The 8,124-nt window shown below is 34.9% G+C and overlaps 1 pseudogene; it reads right to left on the reverse strand.

The window, feature by feature from the left end:
• Window positions 1–214: 214 nt before the first annotated feature.
• LOC125817145 (putative disease resistance RPP13-like protein 1) lies at window positions 215–5,682 on the reverse strand (annotated as a pseudogene).
• Window positions 5,683–8,124: the final 2,442 nt, after the last annotated feature.

An 8,124-nucleotide genomic window follows, 5' to 3' on the forward strand; every position in this document is an offset into this window, starting at 1 on the left:
TGAGTGATCAACTAAGATATTATTTTTGAGAAAGATCAACTAAGATATTATCTCTCCAAATAATTATAGGATGTTTCACAAAATGAACAATACCAATTAGGCTGGACACAAATACTGTAGTAGCAAAACAATTGGAACAGAAATAATTCTGTAAAAAATTCACGTTTAGGTTTTGAAGGAAAAAAATCAAAATAATTACAATAAAGATAAATTTTAAAGCTCAAATCAGAAGCAATTTCCCACTTTAAGTATCTGAATAACAGTAGAAAACTGATATACTCCAACAGCATTGTGATGTAAAGCAGGGAAAAACCAATATAAGTGCTGCAGTGAGAAAGAGAGAAGAAAAAATATATATACCTTTGGACCTTTCTCTCCCATAAACTTCTTTGCATCAGGTAAAGCAGAAAACTTGGGTTGAAATGGGTGTGGGGTTGAATTCTTCTCCTCTGTTGATGTCTTTTTTTTAAACTTGGGTGTCATTGGAATTTTGAAACCGACGGTTTCTTTGTTTCGCTGGCTGATGACTGATGAGAGTGCCAATGAAGGAAATCTATTTCGCTGATTTATGAGAGTGCAAACTATTACTTAAAAATACACATCTTCGTAACTAAAACACGAGTAAATCATTATTTTGTTATCTAACCTTGAAGTCATCCCGACTAGGATATACTTCCTTGACTTTCTGCTAGCTGTGAGGTGTCACTCGAGGTTGAGTAATGGACATAACTTGAAAGAAACTTCATAATCTCCAAAGTTCTCTGAATATCAAAACAAAAAATGGATGTAATATTCTGGATTTGGAATACCAAAAAAACTGATGTAAAATGCAGTAGCATCAAATTTGATATCAATATGGTACAACATGGAGTAAATAATGAAAGTAGGCATTCAAAGTCGTTTTAAATTTCTTTAAATTCCAAGCTTGATGTAACTCTTGTGAAGGTCTTGGCTACCTAATTGAGAAAGTGAGGTTGCATTTCTTGGGCCATCTATGTAGAAGAGATGACAAATGAGGTTGGATTTCTTGGACCCTTTATCTCTGTAGAAGAGACGAAAAATGTGGAACAACTTTCATGATGACAAATAAACTTCCAGTCTGCAAGATTTGAGAGAGAACATAGGTCATGAAGAGTGAGATTTGTCACAAGAATATATGAATTGCTTTTGTGCAATAAACATCCTGGTGACAACTCTGGAGCAAATTATCTCAATTCCTGCTTATATTAGATTTCTTTTACAATGTTTCAATGCAAATATAAGGAGTTTGTTCCTGATCTAAAGATATTTCCTCGACTTCACAGAGGTAATAGATGCTACAACACTGGTCCAAAAGATTTAACAGGCAAGCAAATAGAAGTAACTAAAAATCAAAAGATACTAAGGAAATAGTATAACTTATATATCTGTAGGAGCACCACTCATTTTAATTATTTCAGGTTCTCCCATATATGGTGGAAATATGAGCAATTTTTGGTCACTAGCCGTGGTTTGAGCAATAGACACTCCACACTGCTCAACAAGATTTTAAAAAGGAAAGGAATTAACAGAAAAGCAAAGTGAAGTAAGCAAAAGCAAAGTGAAGTAAGCAAAAGTAAAAAGCTTCCGAGGGAAAAGAATAACTTACATTTGTCAGAGCACCATTTGTTTTAAACATTACAGGTGTTTCCCATCGACAAATATGAAGGGAATTTGAGCAATATTTGGCCAGTATTCCCCCTTCTGAAATTCTAGTAGTGGGCTGAGCAGTGGGCAGCGGAAAATCCATAGTTTAGAGAGGGAAGAGGGCACCCCTTTTACTGGAAGGGATTGGAGATTAGGGCAATTTCTGATGGTCAGCTCAGAGAGGGAGGAGGGCAGTGCTGATTCAGAAAGTGATTGGAGCTTAGGGCAATCCTTGATGGTCAGCTTAGAGAGGGAGAAGGGCAGTGCTGATTCAGAAAGTGATTGGAGATTACGGCAACACTAAATGGTCAGCTCAGAGAGGGCGGAGGGCAGTGCTGATTTGGAAAGTGATCGGAGATTATGGCAATACTTGATGGTCAAATGAGAGAGGGAGGAGGGCAGTGCTGATTCGGAAAGTGACTGGAGATTACAGCAATTGCCGATGCGTAGACGTAGAAGCGAAGTGAGGTAACAAAGGCCTAGTGAATTGAGCTCATGATGGCCATATAAATATAGCTCAGAAAGAGAGGAGGGAAGCCGCCATTCTTCCAGAAGTGACTGGATATGAGGTAAATAAGCAATATATAGAAATTCAAGAGAGGTGAGGCTTTTGAGATCTTGGCTGCTTAATGTTTTCAGATTGGATACCTCAAGTCTTCGAATAGAGCAAGGTAACTCCCAATGTTCCATCTCTTCGTCACTGCCGTCATGATAGATCACTAATTCTAACTCTCTGAGACGAGGGAGTCTCTGTAAACACCACTCCTTTCGGCCATTCACCAGTTTCTTGCAATTAATGATCTCAAGTTGTTGTAAATTGAAGGGCAATCCTCCTTGAGGAAAGGACTCTATCTCTGGACAACTAGAAAGATGCAGTCCCTTAAGAGATGGAAGGAGTTCCTGCATATGATCTGGAAGCCACTTCAGCTTCTCACAGTAGCCTATACTCAATGATGTCATCGCAGATGGAAGTGCCACCGAAAGTTTTTCAAGATTCTTACAATTACCAATATAGAAACTTTCAGTGGAAGTAGGAATCAAAAACCTAGTAAGATTGTGGCAATCAGATACATTCAACTTGCGTGTTCTTGGGAGCAACTCAGGTGATATATCATCTATACAATCACATTCTTCAAGGCTCAAATCCTCAACAAACATGTTATAATAACCAACTGGCACCTCCAATTTCAATTTCTAGCAACGAGATATCTGTATTCTCTTCAAGGTACTGGGCAGTATGCTAAAAGGTAAGGAGGTAAGAGAATTGCAACCAATAATAGATAATTCAACAATTTGCTTCATTCCCTCGAGAACTCCAACCTTAGGAGAACCAATAACTTGAAACCTTGAAAGTTGGATGGGTGTCTCCAGACTGAGTTCAGGGCAATTTATAATTGAAAGGTGAGAAAGTGTAGGGAACTCTCCATTTCCTAGTACATGCCATTGCTTCCACTCTGACATATTTGCAAATTCAAGCTTCTCAAGAGAGTAAAAAGGCTTTTTGGAGGATGAACTGCCATAGAATTCTTCCGTGACCTTTGTTATTTGATGCATCTCTCTAATGGAAAGGAATTTCAAAGAAGGGAGTTGCCCTAGTGCTGGCAAGGAATCACAGTCCCTGCATTTGCTAAGAGACAATTTAACTAGCTTAAGAAACGAATGATCAGCTAGCCAATTTGGAAATTTTGTCCCTCTATATCCGGTGATTTGGAGTTGTTTTATGTTTGTGTGTGGGCGTAGCTCATCAAGTATGTCTCTTTCAGTTTGTGAATTGTCAGCACTACTTTCACTCCACTTCAAAGATAACCTCTCAACATGATTCTTCTCCCTCATCTTTGCCTTCACGGCATCCTTTCTATCAACCACATTTTGCAACTCTAGAATTGATAGAGATCCATACAAGTTATGCAGTTCACCCAAATCTTCCATGCTCGATCCACCTAGAAGAAGCTTGGCTCCCATTAGCACATGGAGGCTCTTCAACTTGCTCAGATGTAGTGGCATCTCCAAGAAAGAAGTGTTGCTTATGTCAAGATGATGCAAGTTGATCAACTTTTCCATCTGCAACGGTAGCTCCTCAAGATGATCACAATGTGACAGGAGAAGTGTCTCCAAGTTATACAATGCACAAATGGAATCCGGCAACCTTTTAATCGCTGTCCGAGAAAGGTCCAAAAATCTGAGGAGCTTTAATTTGATAAACAAGGCATCCAGCAACTCCACAGTCCAATAATTTGACAACGATAATGCCCTTAAGGATGTTAGTCTTGGCAATATGCTATGCAGCACCATCTTGCTAAGTGGAGCACCATGTTGGAAACTGATTGGAAGCAATGTCCTCAGATGCTTCAATTTGTAGAGCGGTGTCAATTTCTCAAAGTCGATACTTTCCATTGAATATGATAAGTGTCGACCTTTTTCCAACATATGAGATCCTTGGCTCTCTTCCAATCTGATACAAAGTTTTGAAGATGCAATTTGGGCTAAATCATTGACAAGGTCATGCATTAAGAATTTCTCTATGTTCCCTTGAGAAGGATTTGGGACCCTTTCGAATAACGATCTTGATCTCAACTCGAGAAAGTATTGGTCTGAATCTTGAATGATTCTATCTTCCTGCAGTATAAGACCATTTGCAATCCACAGATGAATAACTTGTTCTTTCCTAAATGCATAATCTTTAGGAAATATTGCACAATAGGAAAAACATCGCTTTAAATGTGCAGGAAGATCATTGTAGCTCAACATCAACGCTGGTAATATGTCATGGTGTGGCAGCTCCCATATTTCACTTCTCAAAATATGTTTCCACCCCTCAACCTCTGATTTGGAGCGTAACATGCCAGCGAGCGTCTTCAGAGCTAAGGGCAGTCCTTTGCACTTGGCTGCAATTTGTTTTCCCACCTCTTCAAGTTCCAGATGTCCCATAGGGTCCATGTTTTCGAAGGCATGTCTTTTAAATAAAGACCAAGAGACTTCAATAGACAAATTGTCCAAGCTAATTTGCCATCATCAAGGCAACACTCTCTTTACGTGTCGTCACAATGATCTTACTTCCTATATCTCCTTGTACAAAAAGATTTCTCAAGTCATCCCACTCGTTGTAGTTGTCATTCCACACATCATCCAGAACAATAAGAAACTTCTTTCCCTTTAAGCTTTCCTTCAATTTGACTTGTAGCTGATTAAGATTGTCATCAACCTTCAAGTCAAATGAGCCAATTTCTTGAAGTAACCCTTTTGTTATTCTGAAAGCATCATATGCCTCAGAAACACAAAACCAAGCTTTCAAATCAAAATGGTCCTTCACCTTCTCATCATTGTAAACTACTTTAGAAAGTGTTGTTTACCCACACCCCCCATTCCAACAATAGAAACTACAGTCAACTTTTTCCCATTTGCATCTTCAGACAATAAACGGTCAATCAATTCCTCTATATCAGTCTGCCTTCCAAAGATATCTGAATCATCAACCAAAGAAGTTGAAGGTGTTCTAGCTTCTTGTTTAATCGAACCAAAATGCTCCTTTAAGCCAAGGAGACCAATTTGCTCTTGCAAATCCTTCAATGTTTCAATAGTGTCTTCCAACTTCTTCTTTATGTTTAGAAAGAAATCATCACTCAAGCACAGGTTTAGGTCACTTACTTCTGCAAGAGTTTGATGCTGACCTTCCACCTTAAGCCTCAAAGCTTCATAATTGATTTCTTCCGTCAAGTTTTCTGCAGAATCCACAGCATCTCGAAGCTCATCAAGCCACTGGCTCACAGATTGATTTGATGCTTGCTTATTCTCTGCATCACTTAGCACAACTTGAAGACCAAGCAAAGTCATTCTCAGCTTCTTTAAGATCCGAAAATCATTCGTATGCTTCTGAAACATCTTGAGCAAATCACCCTTAGGAGCAAGCCTATCAAAGAGAACATTCAAAGCTGAAGAGAGAAATGCACCACCAACTGCTAACCCAATATCCATTTCTGAATCTGCAAAGCAAAACAAGGAAACACAAAATGATTTTGAGAAGATTAATTCTTGAAACACAACGATTGCAAACAAGAAAGATATTTCTCTCTCTCTCTCTCTCTCTCTCCGCTAGTTGTCTTATCTGTTTTCACCAAACTAGAAGAGTCAATAATGAGGCAAAAGAGAAGATTATTCTTTTTGGGTTAAAATCATTTTCACCCCAACTTCACTTTAAAAATCAATTTATCCTCTCAACTTTGAATAATCATCAACTCTCTTCCTTTATTCTATGCATTATCCATTTTTATCCTTATTATACCACTTATATGTAATACTTTTTTTGATATTATATATAATTTATTTTGTATTTATAATCTTTTTTAAGTTATTAACATTACAAGTAGAATAATATTTTTATGAATTTGTCACAAAATTTAATATTATATTTATGATTATTGTTTCAATATAATATGATTAAGTGTGTGTATGTGTGTTTTGTCTTTCTCCCACTCTCTACTCTATGTGTTTCATATTACTTGACCCCTTCCCGATATGATGTCCCTAAAAAAAGCTAATTAGAGGTTGTTTTACTAACTAACATTATTAATAATATTTTGAAACTTTAAATTTGATTATTACTATTTTATGCAGTTATTTAATATTAAGAATAGACATAAAAAAAAGTATTTGAAAATTCTTTTGATTTCATTAAATGGACAAGTAAATCAAAACAACTATTTTTAGTATGAGGGTAAAGTGATATAAACCTCCGGGGAATTCTATATTGTCTATATAATAAACAAGTTCTGATTGACATTAATGCAATATTACATAAATTATAGTTTAAAATAACTTAAATTTAAAAAATACTCTCTTTAAAAATTAGACCTTATTAAATTAATTATTTATATATTTTTAACATTGAAATATATTTGTATAGTTATTATTCTCTGTTATTCTTACTTGTGTAAACAAATATATGGGTTTGATTATTATTAATAAAAATATTTTTTCCATTATGCTAATTTTTCTTACTTGTGTAAACAAATATATGGGTTTGATTATATTAATAAAAATATTTTTTTCAATTATGCTAATTTAACTTCATTATAAAGCATCATTAGCTCATATACTTAATTAATATTTCTCACTTTATTATTGTTCAAGAAAAAATGATTATGATTTTTGTGAAAATTTGTTACATGAATTCAAAAAAAAAATCATTAGTTTAAAGAAGTAAAAAGAGTTGACAATGAAAGGGTATAATAGGCATTTGAATTTTTTTGTTAGGATAAAGAAGGGGGTTTGATGATTGTTCAAGTTGAGGGGAGGAGTTTGATTTTTAAAGCAAAGTTGGAGGATGAAACGATTTTCACCTTTTTTTTTTGTTCGGGTTGGAGGTGGGGGGTGGGAGGTGTACAGCCATAGAATCAAAACATCATTTTAAGACCTCTCCAACTCTATTCTTTATTTAATTCTCTAAATATAGAGATTTCTATATTTGGAGACAGTCAACTCCAATCAAACTCTCTATTTTACTCTCTTAAAAATACTTTTTCTATCCATATTAGATGGAATCTTATTAAAAAAATTGTCCCATATTACTTAGTCAGTTACTAAATTAGGATAGTATTAATTATTTTTTTTCCATTTTACCCTTACTATGGCCTTTGGAATTTTAAACAACTTTGAAGACCCAATAATTTCTTTTTTCAAGAGGCTAATTAATATGAACAAAGGGCAAAGTAATTAAAGTTGATTAATTTATTAATGATTTCTTAATTACCGTGTAAAATAAAAAGTTTCCATCTAATATGAGACAGGGGAGTAATTTTTATTTCCTCCTCAATAGTATATAATACTTTTATTCATACTCGTGTGTTGCGCGTTTTAAATGCCATAATTTTTAAGTTAAAAACAATTTATTAAATTTATTATCACTTTTAATTCTTTTTTAAAAAATTATTTTTAGTATAAACTGTTACTATTTATACGATCATCTTTAACTTAATGTTTTGGTACACAAATTTATTTATTGTTATATTATTCTAATAGCTATAATCAACTACATTTTAGTTTACAATATATGTTTGTTGAACTATTAATAAAGCTATATTTTTTTAAAAAAATTAACTTACCACATTGTCAGGCCCCAAACTAGGGGAGACGCAACTAGCACCCGGTACCTTATTCGACAGAGCTAGCCATTGAAACATAATAGAAAGAGAATAATGGACCCCAACAAAGCCATCACAATTGAAACAAGATAAATGGACCCTATGAGGTCACAACAGTATTAATGACATAATGAAAAGTACTGGCAAGACCAACATAACTGATAAAAGAACTATCAAGCCGACAAGGCTACAACGAAATCATATATACAATAATCGACAAGGTTATAAATAGAAGTTGAGACGATCCAACAAGTATGTCCATAAATCTCTATGAATACTACAACTCAACTGGTTGTAAAAGGCCATAACTATACCAAAATTT

Source organism: Solanum verrucosum, unplaced genomic scaffold, assembly GCF_900185275.1.
Source record: "Solanum verrucosum unplaced genomic scaffold, falcon-dt-bn FXZP01000094.1, whole genome shotgun sequence".
Classification (NCBI taxonomy): domain Eukaryota; kingdom Viridiplantae; phylum Streptophyta; class Magnoliopsida; order Solanales; family Solanaceae; genus Solanum; species Solanum verrucosum.